This window comes from Macrobrachium nipponense, chromosome 26, assembly GCF_015104395.2.
Source record: "Macrobrachium nipponense isolate FS-2020 chromosome 26, ASM1510439v2, whole genome shotgun sequence".
Lineage (NCBI taxonomy): Eukaryota > Metazoa > Arthropoda > Malacostraca > Decapoda > Palaemonidae > Macrobrachium > Macrobrachium nipponense.
In genome coordinates, this window is record NC_087215.1 from 60,872,371 (window position 1) to 60,885,816 (window position 13,446).

At 35.8% G+C, this 13,446-nt stretch overlaps 1 pseudogene; it reads right to left on the minus strand.

Annotated features, from left to right (window-relative positions):
• Positions 1-4,050: 4,050 nt before the first annotated feature.
• On the minus strand, positions 4,051-7,652 carry LOC135199694 (uncharacterized; annotated as a pseudogene).
• Positions 7,653-13,446: the final 5,794 nt, after the last annotated feature.

The following is a 13,446-nucleotide window of genomic DNA, read 5'->3' on the forward strand; positions in this document are numbered from 1 at the left end:
GTAATCTTTGTCAGTTTCGACTGAAATTAAAACTAATTGTTAACAGTCAGTGTATTCAATGAACTGTACTGAATGTAACTAAAGGTTTTCGATTCTGACATTGATACAAGTCGTGACCTTATGTTGTTTTGGAACCTGTTAATATTTCCTGATTTAATTATTTTGTTTTTTTATTACCCTTGGCGTTCAAATGTTGATGGACACTTACAAAAATAAATTCATAAGTAGGAGTAAGTTTCTGTTCAGAACCTTTTTATTTTGATATAGTAGATTTTATTATGCATTGTGACAATTTTAGTGCTTGCGCCCTTTCAGAGCTTAGCACCGCAAAAATGAAATGTCTCCACAATGGCACCAGAAAGTATAAACACATGAACGAACGCAAATCAGTGCCGATCCTTTTGTTTTTTTTTTCTTTTTGATTGTTTTTGTTTTTTTCCCGTATACAGAATTTTTATGTTAAATTTAGCCTTAGGTGAAAAATAATCGTCATATCTTCATATTTTTCTCAAGAAGTTTTAATTTTCTATTTAATTTTGATAAGGAAAAAATCCTTTCAACAAATGAGAATGAAAAAGAGGAGAGAGTGGAGACTGACGAAAGCCAAAGCCTCATCACTCAGAATCCAGGTCGTTTTGTGCCAGGTAAGCGAGTGGATAGTCGTTGTACTAAGGGCCGTATCCAGAAATCATACGACGGTTCTTTGTATGCGATCGTCATGGTCTTGCCGTATCCACCACCACGAACATACAGTTCGCAGGCCATCGCTTTAACGATGTAATTTTGGAACCATAGTGAGCCGCGGTCGCATGGGTACCCCCTTGCGATGGCAGAATTGAAAGAATGTAAATTTCAACTCTGCATTAAAATACATTTGCCAAATTGACTCATCTACAATGTCTATCGAAAATACGAAACAATTTGTGGTAAAAAGACATGAATAACAGCGCAACAAAGATCTTGAAAGGAATACTTTTAAGAAGTCTCTGCTTGCCGTAAATACCGACGACGGATGAATTCGAGCTCATCGTAACATAAACAAGCTGTCAATCACCTGTGTTGGAATTCTTTTTCTTCAAAATAGGCTTAGTTGACGTGTTTGGAGTTTCCTTTTCAATACAGAATTGCGTTTTTAATTGACATACATTTAGAAATCTTAATGTAGTAGTGTTATATTGCCCATGAAATTTAAAATCAGAACAGCCACTTGAAGCTCACAAGTAGGCTGGTGATGCAAGCGTGAAATTCCACGTAGGTTGTTTGTAATAAATTAGAAAGTATGGTACAGTGTAAATGACCAGGCTAGGTTCCATGTGATACCAAAATGAGATTGCCCAAGCCTTTAAAAAAAAAGGATGAAGCTAATTGCCTATGGTAGTGGCTACCAGTAGGTATGGATTGCAACTTCCACAGGTAGTGAATTGCCAAATCTAGGTATACCTATAGTGGTAAGCCATACTATTACTGATTTCTGGCAGGCTATATAAAATTCTAGTTCAGTTACGGAGAGAAGCATTTCCGTTTCCATCTTAGAATGCTGTGTACCTTTCCTGCCCTGGGCTTCACTCCTTGGCGCCCCCACCCCTGACTTAAAATATGCATAGTGCAATCCGTAAGTAAACAGGCAGAGGCTGCAAAACAAAAACTGAATACGTAGCTCATCTTTTGTATCACTCTTGAATAGCTCATCTTTTGTATTACTCAGAAAAAGTTTCAACAGCGATACAGACTTTCAAAGGAACTGTCCACTGAATTGTTAGAGAATAGGACCTCAGTTACCTAATTCTCTGGACCAAAGAGGGTATATCCAAGGCACTTGTGTATATTATGTAGGTATGTATTGAACATACCCAGGGAAAACATTCAAATTTCAATTTCATCTTATAGTGTATGTTCAATATGAAATTTTGGTCAGAAGCCAAACTCTGAAAACTGTTTGACATTTAGCACCAGAAAACTTAATAAGCATAAGAATAAGGAAGCTCAAGGTCAAAATGGATTCCAGTAAGAGGAAAAGAAAAAAAAAATAAAAGTGCTCCAGCAGCTGATGCTTGAGGCTAGATCTGACAGCAGCTATGTGAATCAGGCACCAGTTACTGGTCACTAACCCTCCCCCACAGAATCCTTATATTAAGTTACTTTACTTTGCCTTCATGCTAAATTGCAATTAGGTTCATCCAGTCTTTTTACAATTTCCCTTCAGAATTTCAGCATTCCCTCATTTATGCCATCCATTTCAAATTTCACACTTCTACTGCCTATTAAACCTCCCTCCTCTAAATAGGTCTCACATTTTCAGAATTCTTCCTGTCTCATCTATGCAAGTAATCACAGCACTTTAGTATCTATACAGTGTTGATTTTATATTGTATTTTTTTCCTTTTTATACATATTCTATCATCACTTTTTCCTGGGCTGCTTTCCCAATTGGTACCCTTGGGTATATAGTTACTTGCTATCTAATCGGGGCGACAGTCTAGTTAGTAATACTACTACTACTACTAATATAATGATCAGTGAGTTTTCCTGGACAATGTTTTTTTTTCAGTCTTGATCATATTACTCCTTATATCTTTTAGGAATTTAAGAAACTAATTTCCTTTTTCCAGCTAGAACAATTTTCCTTCCTGTTGTGTTTGGACAGATACTTAGTAACTACTTTAGTTATGAAGAGTTTGGTTGATGACAGTAATAGTAATGAAGTATATTACAGTTGTTTTTCTTTTATTTCTTAACCGGAAACTATTTCTCCACGTAATCAATTTTTTGGTAACCTTAAGGTACATGGCAACTGGAAAATCCAGTAAGAACATTGGGAGATTGTTCGATATGGCCCAGAGTAGTGTGTCGAGGGTGCCTTACGGATGTTTATGCTGCTATTGCCATCCTTGCACAATAATTTATCAAATTCCCAACTCCACTGAATGAGAACAAAATGATGATGGAGTTATCACAAATAGCTGGAATGCCTGGTTTGATAGGCTGTGTGGATGGTACACTAAAAGAGTCCAGGAGGTCCTAATGCGGTATTTTACAGGTGCAGAAAAAACCTTTTTTATCTAAATGTCATGGTTGTATGTGCTGCTTCTTTGAGGTTCAATAACGTAATTATCAACTGGCCAAGCAGTGCTCATGACTCCAGAATATTTTCTACTTCAAGACTAACAGAGCCTTGAGTCGGGCATGTATAGAGTTTTTGTTGGGAGAGAGTGATCATCCAAGCCGTTCTTATATAATGAGACCATTTCTTGCTCGCAATACACATAAACATAAGACGTTATAATGCTGCGCACATCAAAACTCGCAATCTTATAGAACATGCCAGAGGACTGCTTAAATAAAGGTTTGCAGTGTTATCAATCCCGGTCAGAACTAAGTTGAATAATACTAAGAACATAATAATTGCTTGTGCAGTTCTTCATAATTGTACAATAACAAACAGGATACCTCTACAGGATGAAGAAATCCTTGAATTGGATGATCCTGATGTGGGTATCATTAAAAGAGCTGACAATATCCAAGGAGCTCAACGTAGGGCCCACATTGTTGACAAGTTCTTTTTAAAGTTTAAATAGATTGTATTTATTTTCTGTTAATTAGGTTTAAAGTAGTGCAAGGAACCCCAGTTCTGGTAATTTTGCACTTTATTACAATAATCTATAATCTTATTACTTGTATTATTTAAGAACCATTTTAAATATTGAATTGAATAAAGTGACAACACATTAACCCAAGAATGCTTTTGTTAGAGCTAACAGCTGTATGTGCTAGGTAAACTGAACACGATACCAAGAAAATGAAATACACTTCTTATTGACTTAATGAAATATGAAAATATAAATTACATGTTTGCCTTTAAAAAGGTACTCTAATGGATTTATTTTATTTATTTTCTGGTTCATCCTTAAAAAAATATTCAATGACAAAAGCAATCTATGGTTAAAAAGAGGCAATTCATTCTAGATTACTAGAATTGACTGAAAGGATAAAGGATATTATTTTATAACATAAGAAAAGATTTATTCAGGAACTCTTACCATAGTTGTCTATCTGACACCCTGAGAAAGACAAGACTGTTGTACTTGCAAGATGAAAATGGTGATAAAAAAAATTTGAATACAACTTGTGATTCAAGTTAAATCATAGCTATCTGGACCTGTGGTTCAGGTCCAATCATAACACCATTATTTAGACCTTTACTTATGATGTCTAATATACATTATTCAGAAACACTGTTTAAGAATTATATCATAACGGGCTGCCAACGCAAGAGCCAGTGTCCAGTAGAAGGAGAGTAAGTATATCATAAAAATATGGCCAAAGTAATAAGAGGGACAATAAAATATTATACTAGACCTAATAAGTTCTAAACACTGATTAACTGATAAATTATCCTGTTAGTACATATTATCCCTATCACAGCATAGGCTACCAATTCTGAAAATATAATTTCGAAGTAAACATTGTAATGTATGATACTCACTACCTAATTTCACTTAACATCAGATTCATCAAAATAATATAATACCTAATATCAAGATGCAAATGGACATATATGATACTCACTACCTAATTTCACTTAACATCAAATTCATTAAAGCACTAATATCACATCGTGATATTAGGTATTATATATAATACCTAATATCACGATGCAAATGGAAATACTAAACCTATTTAACAGCATACAAACTAAGAAAGTGATTATTTGAAAGTACGTATACACTGTACTATTTGGTATCAATTAATTAACTTACAAATAGGAAAACCTGATTCATGAGAGCACCTTCATATACCATAGGTACAAAATAAAATATATACTAACACTACATCACAGCATGAGAAAAATATGAAATGGGGTTGGTTTGGTTTATGGAATTTAGGCATAATGCCAAGCAATGGGGCAACTATGGCTATTCAGCTTTAAAGAAATGATAAGATTAAGTGAAGGCTGACCTTATGATGAAACCTTCATTTAACAAACACACCTATCAGTGGAGCCACTTTTCTCTCCTAAAAGCAAAAACAACGTGGTCTATGGAAATAACACCTACTGTAACCCTAGCAATAAGGCTAAATTCCATAAACCAACCAACAACCAATACTTAGTTTATTCATTGCTTCATAGGCAGATTTTGAACTGTTAAGAAAAGCATTCAAGTTAGCAAACAGACATTGCTGATGAGTGCATATCATCGACAAATTCATTCATATTGTTAATTAATTTCACCTTTAGTTCATGCTCTTTTTTGGTCATTATATGTTGCTCCTTTTCATTTTCTATTCAGAGATTATGCAGTTCCTCTTGTCTTTCCCTACACTTGATGTATGCATTGTCTAACTTTAATTTTTTGGTTGAAGAATGTGCTTCCTCTATGAGATTGAAGGCAAATCAGAGGTTGAAGGCAGTGGCTCCGTAATACCTGAAAATATTAGGTAAAATATATAACTGATCTACTGCACCTCAGATGTAAATCTCTTCTGCAGCACTTCTAAACTGAGTATACAAGTGCTGGAACCTTTAGGGTCATACAGCATTAAAATGTTATCTTGAACGCAGTCATCAATCATAAAAACATAACCATTTTGCTTTCCCCCTAAGCATTACAAACTTTCCAGACAGGTAGAGTGTAATGGCTATCAAAAAGTTTGAAGGTTCACTATTTTATCAATTTCATTCTTGAAAACATCAGAGTACTTACTTATTTTAACATCATGTATGGGCTCTCATTTTTCATCAAACGGATGAAATGTTTCAACATCTTTGTCCATGATCAATTCTTCTGTCATCAGCGATGCGGCTATCACAAACTCTTCTGAATGGTTTCGAAGATCTGGTGGAGGACCACCACCAGTTCTGCATAGCTTTTTCTTGACAGCAGCATCTTCCTGCTTCACTCTAGTAAAAAAATATATATTAGAATAAAATTATGTTTTCCCATTGGCTTTCTAATATATTCTAACAACTGTGACTTTAAAAACAGATTGTAATGAAATTTCAAAATAAAAAAAAAAAAAACAGATTGTAATGAGATTTCAAAATATAACACAAAGCCTACCATCCTGTGTACTTCTCTTCCACCTCCAGAATAATGAGTAAAACATCTGTCGCATGATTGAATTCATAAGTAAAGTCATTTGAGCATTTACACAAATATTAATGAGCGCTTAAGAAAATAATGTGACATTTGGTGTGGCTGGAAATGTGGGCTGCACATTATAAAGCATAATAAGAGAAACAACCGAGTGGCCTAGCTGATCAGTCTTGCCCGCTTGTTGATCCACCCCTCCGAAAAAGTACTTTAACACGTCCTGACACTGGATATGTGCACCGGTCATGAGTCATCGGTGGTGGGAGCAACACCTCAAGACCTCTACCCTCCTTTCGAAGTAAGCAAAAGTACTTTTTCGGAGGGTGGATCAACAAGCGGGCAAGACTGGATCAGCTAGTCCACTCGGTTGTTTCCCCTAATACCACTTGAGTTAATGTAGCCTAGCCTGAGCAGTTCACATAGCTGCCACAATCTATCGTAGCCAAGACTGGTAGGCCTTATGCAGTCTTCAGGCTTCAGACATGCTAACATAAATGTGAACTTCGATTTAAAAAAAAAAAAAAAAAAAAGGTTAGCCTATTTCAGGTGTTGCCTACTCCAAATCATTTGACCACCTGCAGACAAGAAGCAAGATCTCAAATGTTTGGCTTAATTTTTTTAAAAACAATAACTGGGACCAGTTTGCAAGCTGGTTTCACACGTTAGGGTAAAAAAGTATTTATACTTCAGAAAATCTCATATAGCTACCCATATGAAAAATAGCCAAAGTTTTACCATCAATTTTTACAGTAATAAACTGGCTGTAAGCTAATCAAGTGTTTAATTTATTTTGCAAATCCACCATTAAAAATACGATAAAACTGCTGTGTGCTCTAGCCCTTCTATCCACCAGGAAATTGTAAGATCCTCCACATAGGTAGTTATTCTAAACCTAAATTAGAATATTACCCAAATTTCCTATGATAGACATTAAAAATCCATATCAAATTATACATATCTAATGCCTGATACACCAACTGCTTTTGTAATAAGCTAGACATTACTAACCTAACCTTTCCTAGAGCACCCCTCACACCCCCTATGATTTGGTTAGCATAGCCTTACCCAACCTATTCTATGCTCCATTCTATTTTTTATTTGAAGATAATATATATATATAATAACTTTAGATGATAAAATGGGTGTTCCCTTGGATTGGCTACGCTAGGCTAGCCCTGATGTGAGTAGTGCTAGCAATTGAACAAGCAGCACTGGCCTAGCCTTGCATAGCATAAATATCTTTTTAAACTAACTAACAGTTTACAAACCATTTTGCCCCCAGCGGCCTAAATTTGCTCTGACTACAATTACAAAACAAAAATGTATCCTTACTTGCGTTTTACGTGGTCGAAATAGCGCTTGACCTGCTTTGATGACCGTGGAGGTTGGTCTGGATAGCTACATGGCGTTGAACTTCAAAGTTATTTCTTGCCATGCCCTGACGTTTTCTTTCAAAGTTCTACTTCCCGTCGATCGGTCGATGATAACACTCGCATGTTCCTTTATCAAATTAAGCAGCATTAAACGCTGAGAATCAGCTACTTGGGGTGCACGCTCCATATTCCGGGTAACTTCGTATCTTGGTGAGTTGCATAGATTGCTTGCGGTAACTGTTTGTTCAGATTCATCGCCAAATCAGGACAGCCAATATCAAGTAATACAAAATATACTACAGATATGTAGTATCTTTTTATAATAAATATTAAAGACATAAAGCCATTTTAATTTAGCATTATGGAAATAAAAAAAGAAATTGTCTATGATTATGCGGTACAGCCGTGTAATCATCGATTCCAGGTCATTTCATTCCCAGTAATCGCATATGTTGGTAATCCTGTTTAGCCAGTGAGGCAATGCTATGGGAGTTCGGCCGTCGTACGATTTCTGGATACCACGACAACCCTTCATTTGAGACCATACTACCGCGATCGCCTTCGTATTGACAAATGCGATCGTATGATTTCTGGATACGGCCGAGTTAATTAATTACACGCGATGAGTATTAATATATATTTTTTCCAGTTAATTTTAGCGTTTCGTGAAGATATCGCTATGAAGGCGAACAGTTGAGTCTACAGCGTCAGTTAACATTGCTGAGTGTTTAATTGGGTTCTGTAAACTTCAGTTTCCATACACTGTCAACACTTATGTATCCATATGCCATTCCTTTGGCGCCAATAACTTGAGAATCGACCTACTCAGAAATAATTTAATCGTAATTAATAAAATAAATAAAGCTAAAATGGTATCTTCCAGCTGTTATTTTCATGCATTCCCTTTGTCTCTCTCCAACCCCTCCCCCCAACCCACCTAACCCCAAAACTAACACAGGTTTCCAGTTTCTTTATAATTTTACGCCCATTTGAAAAAGCGGAAAAAATCTCGAGTACCTTTGCTAAGAGTTTCCCTTAAACGAGATTTGAATGATCTCGTTAAATAAACCAAACCGATGGAACCACAGCTAATCTTAGGTCTATTGATGCCGCCGCCAGAAAAGGAAAAGGCTAAAATGAGGTAAATAAAACGAACATCTTTTTTGGTGGCTTCCAATTCATCAAAACTAGTCAGGGTACTTAATGCTTTTTGGAATCAACTGAAATCTGTACTTGATATCATATACGCTCAATGCTACATGACTTAAGGGCCGTATCCAGAAATCATACGATCGCATTTGTCAATACGAAGGCGATCGCGGTAGTATGGTCTCAAACGAAGGGTTGTCGTGGTATCCAGAAATCGTACGACGGCCGAACTCCCATCGCATTGCCTCACTGGTTAAACAAACAGGCTTACCAACATATGCGATTACTGGGAATGAAATGACTGGAATCAATGATTACAAGGCTGTATCAGTATCATAGACAATTTCTTTTATTACCATAATGCTAAATTAAAATGGCTTATGTCTTTATTATTTATTATAAAAAGATACTACATATCTGTAGTATATTTTGTATACTTGATATTGGCTGTCCTGATTTGGCGCGGAAATCTGAACAAACAGTTACGCTAGCAATCTACGCAACTCAACCAAGTTACGAAGATACCGGAATATGGAGCGTGCACCCCCAGTAGCTGATTCTCAGCGTTTAATGCTGCTTAATTTGATAAAGGAACATGAGAGTGTTATCAACGACCGATCGACGGGAAGTAGAACTTTGGAGAGAAAACGTCAGGCATGGCAAGAAATTACTTTGAAGTTCAACGCCATGTATCCAGACCAACCTCCACGGTCATCAAAGCAGGTCAAGCGCTGTTTCGACCACGTAAAACGCAAGTAAGGATGCATTTTTGTTTTGCAATTGTAGTCAGAGCAAATTTAGGCCGCTGGGGGCAAAATGGTTTGTAAACTGTTAGTTAGTTTAAAGATATTTATGCTATGCAAGGCCTAGGCCAGTGCTGCTTGTTCAATTGTTAGCACTACTCACATCAGGCTAGCCTAGCGTAGCTAATCCAAGGGAACACCATTTTATCATCTAAAGTTATTATATTATATAAATATATTATCTTCAAATAAATAGAATGGAGCATAGTAGAATAGGTTGGATAAGGCTATGCTAACCAAATCATAGGGGGTGTGAGGGGGTGCTCTAGGAAAGGTTAGGTTAGTAATGTCTAGCTTATTACATAAGCAGTTGGTGTATCAGGCATTAGATATGTATATTGATATGGATTTTTAATGTCTATCATAGGAAATTTGGGTATATTCTAATTTAGGTTTAGAATACCTATGTGGAGGATCTTACAATTTCCTGGTGGATAGAAGGGCTGAGCACACAGCAGTTTTATCGTATTTTTAAATGGGTTGATTTGCAAATAATTAAACATTCATTAGCTTACAGCCAGTTTATTACTGTAAAAATTGATGGTAAACTTTGGCTATTTTTCTTATGGTAGCTATATGAGATTTTAACGAAGTATGAATACTTTTTTACCCTAACATGTGAAACCAGCTTGCAAACTGGTCCCAGTTATTGTTTTATTTTTTAAAAGATTAAACCAACATTTGAGATCTTGGCTCTTGTCTGTAGGTGGTCAAATGATTTTGGAGTAGCAGCACCTGAAATAGGCTAGCCCCCCCCCCCCTTTTTTTTTTTTTTTTTATTGAGTTCACATGTAGGCTAGCATGTCTGGAGCCTGAAGACTGCACAATGCCTACCAGTTCTGGGTAGACAAATTGGACAAATTGTTGCAGCTATGTGAACTGCTCAGGCTAGGCTACATTAACTCAAGTGGTATTAGGGGAAAAAACGGAGTGGACTAGGTGATCCACTCTTGCCCGCTTGTTGATCCACTCTCCAAAAAAGTACTTTGCTAACTTCGAAAGGAGAGTAAAGGTCTTGAGGTGTTGCTCCCCGCACCGATGACTCATGACTGGTGCCCATCTCCAGTGTCAGGACGTGTTAAAGTACTTTTTCGGAGGGTGGATCAACAAGCGGCAAGACTGGATTAACTAGGCCACTTGGTTGTTTCCCTTATTATGCTTTATAATGTGCAGCCAACATTTCCAGCTACATAAAGATCACATTATTTTCTTAAGTGCTCATTTAATACTTGTGTAATGCTCAAATGACTTTTCTTTTGAATTCATCATGCGACAGATGTTTTTTAACTCATTATTCTGGAGGTGGAAGAGAAGTACAGATGGTAGGCTTTTTGTTATATTTTTAAATTTCAATACAATCTATTTTAAAGTCACAGTTGTTAGAATATATTAGAAAAAAACCAATGGGAAAACATATTTTTATTCTAATATATATTTTTTTTACTAGAGTGAAGCAGTTAAGATGCTGCTGTCAAGAAAAGCTATGCAGAACTGGTGGTGGTCCTCCACCAGATCTTCGAAACCACTCAGAAGAGTTTGTGATAGCTGCATTGCTGATGACAGAAGAATTGGTCATGGATAAGAGTTTTGAAACATTTTATCCAGTTGATGAACAGGAGAGCCCATACATGATGTTAAAATAAGTAAGTACTCGATGTTTTCAGAATGAAATTGATAAAATAGTGAACCTTCAACTTTTTTCTTGGCCATTACATTCTACCTGTCTGAAAAGTTTGTAGTGGCTTGGGGGAAAGCAAAATGGTTATGTTTTTTTATAATGATGACTGGGTTTAAGATAACATTTCAATGCTTTTATGACCCTAAAGGTTCCAGCACTTGTATACTCAGTTTAGAAGTATGTACTGCAGAAGAGATTTACATCTAAGGTGCTGTAGATCAATTATTTATTTTACCTAATATTTTCAGGTATTACGAGCCACTGCCTTCAACCTCTCATTTGCCTTCAACCTCAGCACAATCAGAAAGTGGTGTTTCGTCTAATCATGAATCAAGATCCACATTCCTAATTCGGTCAGCTACGTCATCACCGTCTTCAATGAACACTTAATTTTTAACCCATAGTTTCCCCATGAACCTTCCAGTCCTTCAACGCCTATTGTAACTCCAGGCAGAACTTCACCAAAATTGCGCAACACATCACGGGACGTATCTCCCAATACCTCGGTCTTCTACACCCATAGAGGAAGCACATTCTTCACCCAAAAAATTGAAGTTAGACGATGCATACATCAAGTGTAGGGAAAGACAAGAGGAACTGCATCATCTCAGAATGGAAAATGAAAAGGAGAACATATAATGGCCAAAAAAAGAGCATGAACAAAAGGTGAAATTAATTAACAATATGAATGAATTTGTGGATGAAATGCACTCATCAGTAATGATTGTGTTTGCTAAATGAATGCTTTTCTTGACAGTGCAAAATCTGCCTATGAAAGCAATGCGCAAACTCATATGAATAAAGTAGGTACGTATTGGTTGTTGGTTGGTTTATGGAATTTACCCTTATTGCTGGGGTTACAGTAGGTGTTATTTCCATAGATCAAGTTGTTTTTGCTTTTAGGAGAGAAAAATGACTCCACTGATAGGTGTGTTTGTTAAATGAAGGTTTCATCATATGGTCAGCAATTAACTTTATCATTTCTGTAATGCTGAATGGCCATAGTTGCCCCATTGATTGGCATTATGCCTAAATTCCATAAACCAAACCAACCCCATTTCATATTTCTCTTTGCTGTGATGTAGTGTTAGTATATATTTTATTTTTTACCTATGGTATATGAAGGTGCTCTCATGAATCAGGTGTTCCTATTTGTAAGTTAGTTAATTGATACCAAACAGTACAATGATACTTCCAAATATTCATTTCTTAGTTTGTATGCTGTTTTACATAGGTTTAGTATGTCCATTTGCATCGTGATATTAGGTATTATATAATACTGTAGTGCTTTAATGAATCTGATGATAAGTGAAATTAGTATCGAGTATCATATATGTCCATTTGCATCTTGATATTAGGTATCATATTATTTTCATGATCTGATAAGTGAAATTAGGTATTGAGTATCATGCATTACATGGTTTACTTCGAAATTATATTTTCTGAATTGGTAGCCTATGCTGTAATAGGGATATATGTACACAGGATAATTTATCAGTGTTTAGAACTTATTATGGGCTATTTTAATATTTTATTGTCCCCCTTATTACTTTTGGCCATATTTTTATGATATATTTTACTTAAAGATTGCCCTCACCTTCTGCAGGACACTGGCTCTTGCATTGTCAGCCCGTTATGATATAATTCTTAAACCAGTGTTTCTGAATAATGTAGATTAGACATCATAAGTAAAGGTCTAAATAATGGTGCTATGATTTGACCTGAATCACAAGTTGTATTCAAATTTTTTATCACCATTTTCATCTTGCAAGTACAACAGTTGTGTCTTTCTCAGGGTGTCAGATTGACAACTATGGTAGTAAGAGTTCCTGAATAAATCTTTTATGTTAAAAAATAATATTTATCCTTTCAGTCATTCTAGTAATCTAGAATGAATTACCTCTTTTTAACTATAGATTGCTTTTGCCATTGAATATTTTTTTCAGGATGAACCAGAAAATAAGTAAATAATCCATTAGTGTACCTTTTTAAAGGCAGACATGTAAGTTATATTTCATATCTCATTAAGTCGATAAGAAGTGTATTTTCATTTTCTTGGTATCATGTTCAATTTACCTATGGCATACAGCTGTTAGCTCTGACAAAAGCATTCTTTGGTTAATGTGTTACATCACTTTATTCAATTCATATGGTTCTTAAATAATGCAAGTAATAAGATTATAGATTTATTGTTATTAAAGTGCAAATTACCAGGACTGGGGGTGGGGTTTCCTTGCACTACTTTAAACCAAATTAACAGAAATAAATATAGCTAAACTTAAGAAAAAACTTGTCAAGAATGTGGGCCCTACATTGAGCTCCTTGGATATTGTCAGCTCTTTCAATGATAC